This window comes from Octopus sinensis, linkage group LG18, assembly GCF_006345805.1.
Source record: "Octopus sinensis linkage group LG18, ASM634580v1, whole genome shotgun sequence".
In the NCBI taxonomy this organism is placed as follows: domain Eukaryota; kingdom Metazoa; phylum Mollusca; class Cephalopoda; order Octopoda; family Octopodidae; genus Octopus; species Octopus sinensis.
In genome coordinates this window covers 31613176-31630773 of record NC_043014.1, presented here as the reverse complement: position 1 = coordinate 31630773, position 17598 = coordinate 31613176, and positions in this window count along the sequence as shown.

Below are 17598 nucleotides of genomic sequence, written 5' to 3'. Positions count from 1 at the left end.
TATAATCGACTTAATCCGTTTGTCTGTCCTTGTTTGTGTTTAGCCCCATGTGGGTAATAAAGAAATAGGTATTTTGTCTGCCGCTACGTTCTGAGTTCAAATTCTGCCGAGGTTGACTTTGCCTTTCATCCAATCGGGGTCGATTAAATAAGTACCAGTTATGCACTGGGGTTGATATAATCGACTTAATCCGTTTGTTTGTCCCCTCTATGTGTAACCCCTTGTGGGCAGTAAAGAAATAAGAAGCTTTATCAGATTGAAGCATTTCTGCATGATAGAAACCAAAGAGTCAAAGATGTTAATAATGAAACAAAGGCCAGGATGTGAATAATAAAATTATCAGATTTAATTTACTAATGAAACATTTATTCAAATTGCTTAATTTCACTCCTAATTAGTAGCTGAAAAATGTGTGTGATCATCTTCAATATAATTGTCATCATAATTTAGTGTACATTTTCCATGCTGGCATGGGTTGGAAGGTTCAACAGGAGCTGGCTGAAGACTGCACCAAGTTCTACTGTCTGCTTTGACATGTTTTCTACTGCTGAATGCCTTTCACAATGCTGTCAACCATTTTACAGAGTATATTCAGTGCTTTTTATGTGGAACCAGCAGCAGTGAGGTCACCCAGTAACCTGCAAGACAAGACTCCTTCAACTGGGGGTGAGGAGTAGTATAGAGGGACAGAACTAGGTATCTTGCAGTAGAGGAGAAACCTGTTTACCTGAAGTGGAGAGAAGGAGATGGAGAGGAGGAGAGAGAGAGAAAGAGGAGATAAGATGTGATGGTATTTACATCCAAATTATAGGGAGGTGTATGCAGTGAAGTGGACCCAGGGTCGGAGAGGGTGAGTGGGTGAGTAATTTTGTGAGTTTGCAAAAAGGGAGTGGGAGATGGAGGTGGGGAATGTAGTAAGAGGGGGTAGCAGGAGGATATGTTGTGGGGAAGAGACTCAACAGGGACATATTGTGAAAGATAGAGGACTATAGTGGAAGAGGAAGACCCAGGAAGATGTAGGACAAAATTATGGAAAATGATCTTTAGATGCTGAACCTCACAAGAGGAGATGACAAAGGACCATGACAAATGGTGGTTTGCTTTGCTTGAGTAGACCTGTTCAGCTAAGTAAAATGAAAACCATATGGGTATGACATTACACTGTCCCTAATATACCTCTTCCCCATATCCTTCCCCCACTAAGTGTGTGTGTGTAAATATAGTTTGTGATAGATTTACAAAAACTAATTATTATAATGGTTTTTTTTGTGTGTGTGGGTAGAGGAATGAGGTTCTTGTCTTGGTCAATGGTAAAAAACCATGACATGTTAGGACAATAGACAACCTCCTTTATTCTTCTGTGTATGAAGAGAATAGATGATATATTCACATCTGTTGAAAGTTCCTCAATGAAAGCTTTAAAACTGTAGTTTAAGTACTTTGAATTTATCATACACAGTATGTATTAAAAAACAGGATAAAAGTTTGGTCAAATTTAATGGGATTTGAGCACATAACTTTATAAAAACGAAACCAAGTTCTGTAAAATTTTTAGTATTTTATTTGGTGCATCACTGTCAGATGTCTATTCTGCAATTGCTAACCCCATCAATTACTTTTTTATGAATATAGCTTTTGGGCAGGAAATTTTGTCAAATGAGCAACTTTCCTCAGCTGGGTCGATCCTAAATCACAACACCCTCCAGTTAGTGAATCGGCAATGATGGTTACTCACTGCCAATATTCTCTTAGTTTGTAGCTTAATTTCTCCCATTTGTTTGGGAACTAGTAAGGGGCACTTTTCACTATATCTCCCAACCTGCAGGTAACTGTCTTAGTGTCTTCTATACAAACTGCACCAGAAAACTTTGCAGCCAATCTTAACCAGAAATAACCAAGTTTACCATCCTTAATCCTTACATTGTTGGACTAGGTTCTGGTGTTTGGTGGCTTTCCTCTCCAAGGCTTTCTCACATCCATCTTCCTATAAAATCATCAGTTCAATCAGAATGATCTTCTTTGCCTCGTTTGTATATGACTATATCAGGCCTTATGAATGCTTAGATGACAAGGGGCAAAGGTAGTTTTCTTCTCAGGTCTTTGTAGTCTTTTTGAAAGAGGATGACTTCTCCCTGTTTTTCAGGAACTAGGTAAATGAAGTTGGTCCTTAGTGGGTTTCGCACATATTTTCTCTTTTTTTTTTTGCTTCCCCAACTCCACAATATCAGTCATTGCTCTCAGAATTTTGTCATGATGCTATCTGTATCTCTAGGTACATCCTTGCACCCTGACCTTGCAAGTAAATGTACGAATGTTCCTCTTTCTCCACATGACCAGCACAGTGGGTCCTCTCTCATTCCCCACATGTGCAAACTTGTTGATGTTGGAAGAGTATCATATAGTGATGAGAGAGAGAGCAGAAAAGAGATATGAAAGGGTTCCAGTCCCCAAAATTCAGGTTGTATAATCTTCCACCTTGGTAGGCCCCAGTTTTGTCTAAGGTTTTTCTGATCCAAATTCCACAGCATGGCTCAGGCCTTTTGTTCTTCCTCAACCAGGAGTCAGACCTCATTTTGAGTCATATCTCTCTTGTCTCTTGAGTCTGCTTTCCCAAATTGCTGGAAGTGGATAGTGCAGAGTCAGTGTCTGACCCTGCATGGGTTTCTGATGAGGTATCTCAACTACAGCCTTCTTCTGCTTCTGTTACTGACATGTCAGCTGCCCACCAACATCCTGATCATGTTGTGGTGCCAGCATCTCTTATCTTTTCATTGCTGGTGTCTCTATGCAACATCATAACCATGCACTTTGACACCTTGATGACAAGAGATAATTGTAACTAGCCAAATCTGATGCAAAGCTACTTTATTTATCCAAGAGGTTTGAATCCCACTAAGATGTATTAATAAATGTGGTGGGGCTATTAAGAAACCTCATTTTAATGTTATCTTTTACCTTCTACTTCTTTCAGTCATTAGACTGTGGTCATGCTGGGGCACCACCTTCAAGAATTTTTAGTTGAATGAATTGACCCCAGTACTTATTTTTTACGTCTGGTGCTCATTCTATCAGTCTCTTTTGCTGAACTGATAAGTCTCAGTGACAATAACACCAACTCTGATTGTAAAGCAATGGCACAGGACAAACACAGACACACATGTACACATATGACAGGCTTCTTTCAGTTTCTGTCTACCAAATCCACTCACAAGACTTTGGTTGGTCCAAGGCTATAGTAAATGACACTTGCCCATTGTCTCACACTGTGGGACTCAACCTAGAACCATGTGGTTGGGAAGCAAGCTTCTTACCACACAGGCTCACCTGCATAGCATTGTTTAAACCTAGGTTATACATATAATTAAAAACTTGCCAACAGGCGCAGGAGTGGCTGTGTGGTAAGTAGTTTGCTTACCAGCCACATGGTTCCGAGTTCAGTCCCACTGCGTGGCATCTTGGGCAAGTGTCTTCTGCTATAGCCCTGGGCCAACCAATGCCTTGTGAGTGGATTTGGTAGACGGAAACTGAAAGAAGCCTGTCGTATATATGTATGTATATATATGTATGTGTGTGTATATGTTTGTGTCTGTGTCCCCCTAGCATTGTTTGATAACCGATGCTGGTGTGTTTACGTCCCCGTAACTTAGCGGTTCGGCAAAAGAGACCAATAGAATAAGTACTGGGCTTACAAAGAATAAGTCCCGGGGTCGATTTGCTCGACTAAAGGTGGTGCTCCAGCATGGCCGCAGTCAAATGACTGAAACAAGTAAAAGAGTAACAGTATTTTTAGAAGTATCTAAGACTTCATTGTCAAAATTGGTACCTTCCTTATTCAAGAGACCACCAATCCCCAGGCTTTCCTTCTGGATATCATCAGTAAAGAAAGCTAGGATCCATATTTATACATGTTTTGGAAATATTTTCAGTCTTGTTTACCTTTTTGTGTTATAAATTAGTGGTTTTCAAACTTGCAAAAAGCATACCCCTTACCACCTCCATCTCTCAAAATATTAGTGAAATGTTTGTTCCCTCTCTGATCAAAAAGATGAAATAGACTTTGTAACTATATGATACTTCTTTCATCACCATGGTGTTGAAGCACAAGTTTAGAAAGTGTAAACAGTTTTAATTTTATTCTTGGCTGTGTGGTAAAACATTTACTTCCCAACTGCATGGTGTCAGGTTTAGTCTCACAGAGTGGTTGTTGGGCAAGTGTCTTCCTCTATAACTCCTGCAAAAGCATTGTGAGTGGATTTGGTAAACTGCAAAAAGTTCATCATATATGTACATGTGAGTGTTTCTGTGTCTGTCCCATACACTGCTTGACAACCGGTGTTGGTTTGTTTACACTCATGTGACTTAGTAGCCTGACAAAAGAGACCAGTTGATTCCTAAATTATTGTATTAGATTCTCATTGTCTCTCCAATGCTTGGACGACCTAATCTTCAGAAAAGTCAAATGCTTGGTCAATATTAAACTCTTTCCAGCGGCCTGTGACCAGGCTGCTTTGCCCAAACAGTTTGGGAGTCTAGGTTCGCATAAGTGTTCATCTCTATCCCTTGTTTTCTTTTTTCTGTCCATGCTTGCTCCCCTTTGGTAGGCAACATCCTCTCCTCTCCAACATGAACTAGTTCCAATAGGGAGATGGATGAATCTCTGTTACAGTCGAGAGAGCTGGGTTTGTCAATTTCTGCTATAGTTGAGGATAGACAGAAGCAGAGATTATAGAACAGTTGGAATTCAAGTGTCACTTTTAACACTCTCATTGATCAACTTACAAGGTGCCACCTACATTCTGCTAGTGCAAAATTTTCAAGGACTGGATTGATGCCCTGCCTGTGGCCAACATTGGTGGTGTACTCGGTCTAGATGAGTTTCGCATCTCCATTGTCCTCAAAGTGGGAACTGACATCTATGGGAAACTGAGATGTCACCATGGTAGGCCCCTTGACTCCACAGTCTCTCTTGCCACTTAAATGTTGGTCGTTTCGCTTGTCACACCAAGCTAAACTTAATCATTAAGTGGGCCCTGGCTCAGATTAGTATTTCCTCAGTTCTGGGACCGGCAGGATTATCCAGAAGTGATGTGAAGATGCCAGATGGTCTTACCCTTTGTCTCTGGGTAAGAAGTAAATGCCTCATCTGGGATGCTACAGTTTCTGTCTCCTTTGCACCCTCCCACATCCTGTAGGCTGTGGTAAATGGGAGGGTCACTGCTTCCGTAGCTGAACAGAACAAAATCCTTAAGTATCGGAACCTGTCAGTGAACTATTTCTTCCAGCCTGTGGCGTTTGAGACGTTTGAAGGAACAGGGACGCTAACGGCGATGTTCTTGTCATCATTAGCGGCTCACCTTACCAAGGTGCCAAGTGATGCCTGTGAGGGAGTTTGGCTGTTCCAACAACGCCTTAACCTCGCCATCACCTGTGGTAATGTCGCGAATGTGTTGGATTGCTTCAATAGCTTCCGTTGGACCTGGTGGTGTGTAACCCAGTTGAGGCACTTGCTTTTGATTTGATGTATTTCTTTCTTTCTTCCAGCACTCCATCCGGTTTTGGATTTATATTCTCAATGTAGTTTTGTATTATATATATATAGAAAGAGAGGTACTATTTAAGAAGAGGGGTCCCGGTGCGCGCACTCGCGCTAGCTAGTCGTGACTAGTCGATCCTACAACGACTACCTAGCAAAATAAATAATTTTTTTACACAAAGTAAATAATTTTTTTTTAAACAAAGTAAATAAAACGCAAAAACACAAAGGATCGACTAGTCACGACTAGCTAGCGCGGATGCGCGTACCGGGACCACTCTTCTTAAATAGTACCATATATATAATCATATACACACGTGTTATATTCCAATAATATAGCAAAGAATATTTATAATAGTTTCATACAAAATAAAATCAACAAAAGTCAATTTACAATAACAATAACACTGAGTCAAGCAGCCTTATAGTCTCATTTATACACCATAAAGAATATTAATAATAGTACTTAAGTACTTATTTAATAAGTACTGGTGTCGATTTGTTCGACTAAAACCCTTCAGAGCAGTACCCCAGCATAGCCACAATCCAGTGTCAAGAACTTAAAAAAGCAAGTTATTTATCGATTGTCACAGCCGCACAATGAGAAATGCAGTTATGTAATGTTTGTTTTGAATATCGGACGTAGATTTATAACAGTAGTAGATGGTGTGATTACATGCTCCCCCATTGTTTTTCAGGTCAGAAAGTGACATAGTTGAGGCGGAATAGCTTCTACTAGAATCATAGACTCTGTTCGTCACTAACTTAAACTTTTAATTTACGATGATATTTCACGTGCAGAAAGAAAACATCGCATAGAAATCATATGGTATAAACTTCCGGTGTGATCCTCTAGCGAACTACTGCTTTAACATTTAGATTTATGGTGGGGGTTGATAAACACAAAGATAGTATTATTTAAACATTTAACAAAATTGTAATTAAAATGCTTACAATTAAAAATAATTTCGAATTACAGCTCTTAATTTTGCTACCGCATGTAGCCGAGCCGGCATTATCTGCATGATGTTCTTGAAAGCGGAAGTAGATAGTGTTTGTGCATGTCCGGATTACTCCCACGTGTAAACGAATGCAACCCTAACTGTTTTGACGGTTGTTTTAGGTAAGTTTTTAACAGCTATTAAACTGAACTGCTTTACAGATTTCACCAGCTATGTTCACGGAAATAATAATTCCATAATACCACCGTTGTTCTTCTTTATTTAGCCGTGTTTTTACCTCTCGTGTCAGTGAAATAACTCTCATGTTAAGTAATTTGTCCGATTACAATTTCACGATTTTCAGACAAACATTATTTATTAATTTTAAATATACTCCTTACTTTTTTTTTTTGCCTTTGGGGATTTCTATGCTTTCCTTTTTCACTGAATATACTTTGATCGTTCAGTTCAAATATTGTACATATTTCTCCGTAAATGTTACACCGAACTTGATGGATGGATGTATGTATACATACATACAAACAATATATATATTGTATGTATGTATACATACAATATATATATATATATATATATATATATATATATATATATATATATATATTGTATGTGTACATACATACAATATATATCATACACATACTGTTGTTTTAAATGTAATATATCCTATTTGAGATAAACCTAGCGACATAACACGACCGAAAAATCAAATGGGAGCCACGATAGAATCGAAACCCAGATTGGTTGTTTTTATGTTCTTTACCCATTAAGATTGATACCTTTTTTAAAAGTGTTCTTAGATTGGAGATCAGACAGTCCTGTTGTTTTCGTGTTCTCTTCTCCATCCACTCACAACTTTAACTGGTGACTAATTTGTTTTTCTTTGGACCTTAGATGAGTTATTACCGTCAAGTATGCTTATAACAGCGACAAACTTTATTCGAGTTTATAAAAAAAGAAGCCTTTAAAGATGCTAGTATTAAGGTTTCTATATAATGATAACAGTTTAGTAAAAATTATAACGTGATGCTATGTTTATGATTTTTCCGCAAAACAAAAAGCTAAGGCAACTCGCCACTTGTTTGCAAAGTACAAGTCAGTCACGTACGTCGAATGTGGAGTCTGACCGAAGTCACACTGAGGAGTGGTTATGTTTATTTGTTCTTGTTTCAAGCCTCTAAGTAAATGTCGAAAACAGACTATGTTTAATCACGGAGTGATCTAAAAAATTTGTATCTATTGCTAAAACTCAGGAAAGGTAACTTGCACGTTTTTGTGAATATGTCTGTTGTACTGTCTCAAGTTATGTGGTTGAATTGCGGAAAAAGTGGAGTTGAACGACCCTCTCGTATTACTGGTACGCCATCATTTGCCATCATTTTCTCCCTGTTTCTATCAACTCATTATGATACAATTTTAATTGCAAAACTGTGTAAAGTGTATCACCCTGTGAAGCATATCAGTCGTACAAAAATGTTTATTGTGGGGTTAAAATTGATAAAGCAATATAAAATGACGTATCGATAGGAAAACTAAAGCAAAAATTCCATGTGAAAATAATCTAGAAAAGTCTGAGAGACACATTACACAGTATGATTTGGGCTTTTCAGTAGCAACTAATGCCGAAAATAAAGCGTTTGTCAATACTTTGAGATACTTCGATTTTGCGAAGGGAGTGCAGCACGTGTTAGCTGGCTTTTGTAACATTTAATTTGCGAAGAAATAACAAATCAGTTACTAACTAGAGACATCAAGTCCAGATTTGAATATAGTGTCTCCATACACTACTGACAATATAAGCGTGGAAAAACATAAAGGTATTCCCGGAAATTGTCTTTCTGCGCAATGCAACAGGATTTACGTCGGGAAGGTGAAATTTGATGTTGAAAACATTGTGCGTATAGTATGTAACCGTTTCAGTATCTAGGCTAAAAGAACAATACAGTTAAACTATTTTGTGACTTTGTAATGTGGTACGGCGCAACATGATGGTTCTCTCATTTGGTATCATATCGTCAACCACCTAACCATGTCGCATGGGTTGGACGGTTTGACAGGAGCTCACAAACCGGAAGACTACGCCAAGGGCCACCGTCTACTTGAGCATGATTTCTTCTTAACACTAAACATTTATCAGTGAACTGCGTGCTTTTTATTTGGCGTCAGCTCTAACCGAGATCACCAGATTCACTGCAAGGAATGACAGAATACTGTAAGTCACTGGTTCTCAACTATTTTTCGTCGGGCTAGTGTCTTTTACTATAGCCTTCTCTGCTGACCAAACCCTTGTGAGTGGATTTGGTAGACTGAAAGTGAAAGAAGCCTGTCATATATATATATATGTATATGAGGTCTGATCAATAAGTATCCAGACTGGTGCTATAAAAACAATAGTACAACATTTGGCATTTAATCTTCAAAGTAGTCCCCTTTGGAAGCCACACACTTAATCCAGTGGTGTTTCCATTGATGGAAGCATTCCTGGAAGTCGTTTTCTGGGATAATTAGTAGCTGCTTTGTTGCATTTTCTTTGGTTTCCTCGACATCCTGAAATATTCCTTTCAAGTGAGATTTGATTTTTGAAAAGAAGAAAAAGACGCAAAGGGCAAGATCTGGGAAATGCTGTATCTAGCCCAAAACTGCTGTGCTGAATGGGCTGGTGTGTTGTCATGGTACAATTGTGGCCTTTTCCGATGAATAGCATCCTGCAAATGCTGCAAAACATTGCGGCATATTCATGATGAAAAATCTCTTTGTAGTCAAAGAAAACAGTCAACAGTGTCTTCACATTGCTTCATCTCATTCATGCTTTCTTCGGTTTCGGAGAGATTGGAATCTTCCACTGCAAAGACTGAGCCTTTGTTTCGGGTCATAGACATAGACCCACAATTCATCGTCCGTTATGACCATTTTAAAAAAGTTTTCACTGTTCTCAACACAATCAAGGAGATCTTGTGCAATTGAAACCCAAATGTCTTTTTGATCAACTGAAAGCAGTTTTGGTACAAACTTGGCAGACACATGTCTCATACCCAAATCTTGAGTGATAATGGACTGAACTGAACTGTAACTAATCTGCACATTTTCTGATAACTCATGGATGGTGATTCAATGATTTCCCCTCACAGCTGCATGCACATATGTGATGTTTTTCTAAGTTCTGCTGGTTGCAGGTCTTCCAGAATGTTTGACATCTTTTCGGCCATCTTGGAAACATCTGAACCACTTGTACACAGCTCATACACTCCACTCCATACACTTTCTGCAACTTTGCATAATCCTCTGAGCGGGTATTTTCATGACAACTTTCTCTGTCATGGTCAATGTGATGATCACATGCTACACACCTCCCTTCCAAGCACTGCTGTAAACAACAGCAGTGAGCTAGAATGTTAAAACTTAGAGTGCATGCACAGCAGAGTTCAAGGTCAATCTGTGCTAAGTGGCTTTATTCTGTGCTTTAGCTTCACTACTATGGCAACAGTCCAGACTCTTATTAATTACACCACGTATAATATGTCTTTGTATATGTGTCTTTGTTTCTGTGTTTGTCCTCCATCACTGCTTGACAACTGGTGGTGCTGGTGTGTTTATGTCCCCGTAACTTAGTGGTTTGGCTAAAACGACCAATAGAATAAGTACCAAGCTTAAGTGGGGGGGGGGGGATGTACCGCAGTTGATTCATCCAACTACAAATTCCTCAAGGCAGAGCCACAGTCTAATGACTGAAACAAGTAAAAAGATAAAAGAAAATTAAAAAAAGATATCCATAAACATGTGTTTATATCCATGTGTATGTTTGTGTGTGTGTGTTTGTCCCCCTACCATTGCTTGACAACCGATGGTGGTGTGTTTACGTCCCCGTCACTTAGCGGTTCGGCAAAAGAGACCGATAGAATAAGTACTGGGCTTACAAAGAATAAGTCCCGGGGTCGATTTGCTCGACTAAAGGCGGTGCTCCAGCATGGCCGCAGTCAAATGACTGAAACAAATAAAAGAGAGAAAGAGTAAACAACAGATGATGACATTAGCTTTTATTGTCTCTGAATGTACAATAGTTCACATGCAATGTCCAGCAAAGTGAACCCTACATTGATGTTTGCCTGACACACAAGGAAGCTAATTATGTATCTCTTTGATGGGAGTGTTCTTACTTAAAATGGCATAATGTGTGCTCATCATCATCATCATTTAATGTCTATGTTCCATCCTGTTATGAGTGGGATGGTGATGAGTCCGAGGACTGTGTTACACTCCTGTATCTGCTTTGGTATGTTCTGTGGTTGGATTCACTTCCTAATGCCAACTACTTTACAGCATGTACTGGGTGCTTTTTTTTTTTGTGCCACAAGCACCTGTAAGGTTACCAATGCAGCTTGCAAGAGTACAAAATCTGTGGCAGGGGAAGGGGGGCATTTGTGCAAGGAGACAAGGGTATTGAAGTATGAAAGAAAGGAAGGCGGGAGGGAAGCAGGTTCTTGAAGAGGAGCTATATGGTTACTTACCTCTGGGTGAGAGAATAATTAGTAAGAGTTGCAAGTACAGGTGTCTCCTCAAGGTATCAGGTGAGTGTGTTGGGACAGAGGACTTTGGAAATTGCATATTTGCAAGAGTGTACAGGTGTGGGGGGAAAGAAAGTGGAGATAGGAGGGAGGCAACAGCTTTAAAGATTGGATAAGATTGAAGGGTGGATGCAGGGTGTGATGGCTGATTAATGATGCATGAGTTGGGGAAAGATTGAGGGATGTAGAAGTGAGAAGGGGTGAGTGGAAGCATAGTAGTAGTGATAGTGATGGTACAGTTTACAGGGAGGAGGACAAGAGAGAGATGGTATCTGGTTGGGTAGGCTACAGGAGTGGGGTGAGGAGAGAGGCAGGCAAAATGCACGAGAGGAGATAATTTGGTGGTTAAGTAGTGGATGGGGAATTACTAATGTGGGCAAGGAGAACTATTTTAATGGATGAAGAATGGCTAACAAGTGAAATATTTCCAGGTAGCAAGAAAAATAGGATAGTCACAAGAGGGATGAGAGACACAGTGAGAGAAATGATGATTAGACAGGGGGGGATATTCGGAGGAGATAGGGTGGAAGTGCCCATTTGTGCATTTATACGCACACAATACTTCCTGAAGTCAATTTCAAAGATTACCTCAACCTCATATCACCATCCTGGTCCTTAGTTATTTCACCTATGTGGTTCAAAGTCATGAGATCAGCTTTCACCACTTCATTCAATATCTTCTTAGTTTTCCTTCTTCCTCAAGCTTCAGTGACAATTAGTGATCAGCATTTCTTAATACATCTGTCCTCATCCATATGCATAACATGTCCATACCAACACAATCTTCTTTTTTATACACTACATCTGATACCTCTTATACCCAGTTTTTATCTTGGCACATTTATACTGTGCTGTTCAGTTACATTTACATTGCACGTCCAGTGGACCATGCTCCTTTTATTTCTTTCTAGTCCTCTCAAGTTCTCTGTTCTTAAGGCCCCTGTCTTACCACTATGCAATATTGCAGTTCTCACACAAACATCATATAATCTATCCTTTGAACTGTGGGAAATTACCTTTGTTACCAATGGTGGCAGTAGCTCCCTGCACTTTCTCTAGCTCATTCTTACTCAGGCTGCTATACTTTCAGAGCAGCCACCTCCTTTACTAATTACATCTTTTAGGTAACAAAAGCTATCAACTATTACCAGTGAACCATCCTTGCATTCAAGAGCATCTATTTCCGGGGTGTTCACATTACATACTGCTCCAGTGCATCTATCAAATACAGAATGTATGTTCTCTACTAGTCTGTCTGTAATTCCACTGCATCTCTTGTGATGGCACATATAGTTGCCATCCAGCATAGTTTCAAGCTGTTTGGTTAGTGTCCCAAATAGAAGAACCATAAAGTAGCACATTCTCTGTGTTAAATTTCTATATCAAGCTGGGATCTTAAATGCTACCTGTGCTTTGCTTAATATCATCTGGGAATAACATAGTATCGCTAAATACTGTTGGTCTTGATGTTTATCTTTTATTTGTTTCCGTCATTATACTGGGGCACCACCTTGGTGAATTGTAATCAATCCCAGTACTTATTCTATCAGTTTCTTACTGAACCACTAAGTTACATGGACATAAACAAACCATCACTGATTGTCAAGCAGCTGTGGGGGACAGACACAAACACACACACACACACACACACATATATGATGGGCCTGTTTCAGTTGCCGTCTACCAAATCTACTCACAAGGCTTTGGTCGGATTAAAGCTATAGTAAAAGACACTGGCGCATGTTGCCATGCAGTGGGACTGAAGCTGTAGGAAGAATTTACTGATTTTATTGAGTTTCCAGACACTGGCTTGATTGTAACTTCCAATTTCTTTCTTATGAATCAATTCTGTTTTTCTCACAGTAACAATAGAGACCAATGCCACTACTAGCATTTTCATGTCTGGCATTAAATTTAAGTCATTAAATAGCAGATAAAAGATCCTCCCTTAGAATGAAAATTGTTGCTTTCAATAGGAATCCTTGTACTCCTGCTGCAGTCTAACTTGATGCATGTGATGAAAATGAAGTTGTAGACTTCTATCATGAGTTTTTCTCACTTGGCAAATACCAAAACATAACATCTTAGGAGGAGTTATGAATGTACAAATTGGTAATGAAAATGAAAAATGTATTTTGGAAATCAACAAATAAGAAAAGCCAATATGTACATGCAAGTTTCTAAACTAAAAAAAAATGATTAGTTTTGAGAATACACTTACCTAAAATGGCTCAAAAGCTCAACTTGGTTATTTATTTGTGAACTGAGAGTGGATTAATTGTGTAATGAACTATGTAGCTTACAAAAGTGTTTCTGGTGCACTCTTTGATCATCAAATTATGTCTGTAAATGTTCACCTCAATCTGTGGGTCATTAAACTCCAAATAGCAATCTAGTCATTGACAATCCTAAAAATATCAAGAAAGCATCTGGAAAACATGAAAGCTAATGAAACTATGGCCAGTTTGTAAAATTCATTGTTACATATCTACTGGAGCAACAAAACTACATTTGAAGTAAGATTTTAGCTTATTAAATTATCAAAGCTAATGTCATAATTTGTTGCTTTGGCAATGCAATTTAAATTGCAGAAAAGATCATGGAAATACTATATATACACCCCCCCACACACACATATATACATATGTGTGTGTGTATAAATAATTAATATAAACAGCTAGGTGCAATGTGATATAAAGGAAAAATTAAACTGTCACTAAGGGTATCGGACCACCTACATTGCTAAAAATAAGAGTTAAAATACTCTTAATGCTATAGGCGGAGCACAGTAAGTATACACACATGCTGATAGGGGAGGCAACTGGCTCTTGGCAAACTAAAATTAAAAACAACAAATATCAAAAGGACATATACAGTAGGTTGACACTCAGTTTAAGATGGAAAAAAAAAGGAGTGTGACATTTCAAGTATGATTTTTTTTGTCAGAAATAGGAAAGAAGAAAGGTCCAGAGAGAAGGAAAGAATAGGCTGAAAAAAGTGTTTGTTGTTTCATGGCTGAAGTCATATGTATATATATATATATATATATATATAATATATATATATATCATCATTATTTAATATCTATTGTCCATGCTGGTATGGTTTGGATGGTTTGACCAGAGCTGGGGAGCTGCACCAGACTCCGATCTGATTTGGCATGGTTTCTATGACTAGATGCCTTTCCTAATGCCAACCACTTCAGAGAGTGTGCTGGGTGCTTTTAACATGGCACTGCATGGGCACTTCTATGTGGTGCTGCCACAAGTGTTTTTCACCACCAGAGGGACCAACCTTAACACTTCTACTGCATAGTACAGGTCTTCTTAAGTATAGTAAGGCACCAGGCATCTCACTCCTTTGTCATCTCACCTGAAAAGTTCAGCATCATAAGGTCCTTCGGTACTTCATCCCATGTCTTCCTGGGTCTCCCAGTTCCACGTGATCCATCTACTTTGAATGATCAGCACTTCTTTATGGAGCTCTTGGCATCCATCTGCATCACATGACAAAACCAAACTATATACATATATATATATCTATAACTTTTTTCCGTCATTTGACTGCGGCTATGCTGGAGCACTGCCTTTAGTTGAACAAATCGACCCCAGGACTTATTCTTTGCAAGCCTAGTATTTATTCTGTTGGTCTCTTTTGCCAAACCACTAAGTTACAGGGACATAAACACACCAACATCAATTATCAAGCAATGGTGGGGGGACAAACACAGACACACAAATATATATATATATGACAGGCTTCTTTCAGTTTCCCTCTACCAAATTCACTCACAAAGCTCTGGTCAGCCCAAGGCTATAGTAGAAGATACTTGCCCTAGGTGCCATGCAGTGGGACTGAACCCGGGACCATGTGGTTGGTAAGCAAGATACTTACCACACACCCACGCCTGCTCCTGTAGATGAAATTTATTGAAAAACAAAAGACAAGCAAGTGTATTAGTTTGATGCTGGGGAAAAATGAAGAAGTCTTTTATTTTTCAAGCCTACACTCTTCAACAAAAAGGATTAAGAGAAAATAAACAGAGATAGAATGAAAAAACTTGTAGATTTCAGCGGTCCAATATGGCGAATGATTGAAAAAAAAAGAGGTTGAATGAAAAGGAGATAAAGTGCTAGTGGTCCCAACAAGAGAAGGTTTGCGTGTATATGAGAATGGTGTGTGTAAGTGTGGATAGGGGCAAGTGACTCTGATGTGTGTGTGTTATGTATAGCAGGTGATGTGTGCTTTTTTTATATGGTGTGTGTCTGTGACCAAACAGTGTGCATGTGTATGGTGTATATATGTGGACGAAAGTTATCTTTGTATGTTGTGTGTGTGTATATATATATATATATATATATATATATAGCCTGTGTTCAGGTATTGTGTTTGTGTGTGTATGGGAGTATGTATTTTCTGTGTTCAAGTATTATGTGCTTGTGTGGGTGCGAGAGTGTGCATGATGGTGTGCGTGACTGCTCATATATAGTGGTATGTGTGGTGTGGGGTTGGTATCAAATGAAGAGAGGAGGTGAGTTGAGCCCATGTGGCACAAAGGAGCAATGAGAGAAGATTAATTCCTGTTCACAGCGAAGGCAGGAGTCCAGATGGCCTCTGTGCAAAGACAGTCCGAACATAGACAGCTGTTGTAGTGAATGTCCAGAAGAGCGGAAATAGCGTGAGACCGGGGTGTCATTGCCAAGTCTGATGTCTCAGAGGTGCTCCGTGATCCAGTCAGCTAGGTGGTGTCCCATTTGACTGATGTACAAGGAAGGACAGAGAGCAGGAGATGCAGTAAATGATGTTACTAGAAGTGCAGGTAAAGGAGTCGGTGATGTGATAGGGACAATGGTGAGTGTCTCTGAGGATGTGGTGTTGGAGAAGAAGCAGGTGCGACAGTGTGGGTGGGAGCAGGGGAATGAGCCAGGCTGGGAGGTGGAGTTAGGGAAGAAACTGTGGACCAGGAGGTCACATAGATCATGGGCTCATTTGAAAGAGGAAAGGGGGTGGAGAAGTTAGACTGGAGTCGATAGCAGGCTTAGGGAATGGTGTGTTGGAGGGGTGGTAGGTGAGGGGAGATGGGCAACGGTGGAGTGGGTGTGAGGAGAAAAAGCAGAGACACAGTCCACAGAACATGTTCTGGCAAAGGCAGTGTGAGGGGATATCCATGCAGGATGAAGTGGCGAACCATGAGTTGAGACTGAGTTTCAAAGTCATGATTGTTACTGCAGAGTCTGCGCAGATGGAGGAATTGGGAGTAGGGGATGGAGAGCTTGGTGTGGGTAGGGTGAGAGAAGTTAAGGTAGAAGTGTGAGTCTGTGTGTTTGTAGTGGATGGAGGTAGTGAGAGTGGAGTGGTGTATTCTGATAGAAATGTTGAGAAATTCGATGCAAGAGTTAGAGATAATGTAGGAGAATTCAAGGGCAGGATGGTAGATTTGGACAAATGAGAGGAAGGAGTCTAGTTGTTTGCTGGAGAGTGAGGTCATGCCAATACAGTCATCGATATAATGACCATATAGTTTGGGAGTGGGACCAGTGAATTGTGAGAATATTTGGGTTTCAATGTAGCCAATGAAAAAGTTTGCATAGTTGTGGGGTGGAGGCCCATTCTCATTCCCATGGCCACTCCCAACACATGTTGGTAAAATTCCCCTGCAAATGAACAGTTTAGGGAGAGAACAAGTTCAGCCAGACGAAGAAGTCTGGATGTGTCAGGTTGGGGGTTGGGTCGAAGGTCTAGGAAGTGTTTGAGGGCAAGAAGTCCTTGTGTGGGATCACTGTATATAGACTCTTGATATCAAGAGCGAACAGAAATTTAGAGGGGCTAGAAGGGAAGGAGAAAGTGTTAAAGAGCATGGATGTGGAAGGGGAGGGAAGCCACTAGTGGGGCAAAGACATGGTTGAGGTATTAGGTGATCATTTCCATGGGGCAGTTGCAGGCAGAGGTGATGGTTTGTTGGGCTTGTGAATTTTGGGAAAGAAGTAAATAGTGGGGGTGCGTGGATTGCAGACAATGAGGTTGGAGGCGGGAGGAGGAAACGAGGTCATGAATAGTAGAGGATGCAGTCTGTTGATAGTTAGGTGTAGGGTTGGAGGGCAGAGAGCAATAGAAGGAGGTATCTTGAAGTTGGTGGAGCGCTTCAGCCTTGTAAAGGTCTGTGCACCAAACCCCCACAGCTCCAACCTTGTTAGTCAGTTTTATGATAATATCTTTGTGGCATCAGAGACATTGAAGGGCTGAGAGTTTGGCTGGGGAGATGTTAAAATGTCAGGGATGCCTGCAAACGTTTACATCAATGAAAAAAATCCGTGAAGGTAGAGTCAGTAAATCCAGTGGTAATCTGGGTGGAGTGCTAGTATGTGAATGAGGAAAGGTGCTGAAAGTTTGGGAAGTGGTTCAGATATGCAAGTCCAAAGAGTAGGAAGATCAGTCAGGATCAAACTGGGGTGACCACGTGAGCATATAATATATAGTTGAAATTCATAGAAAAACAAAAGATGAAGACAGGATCATCATTTCAACATCTACTTTTCCATGC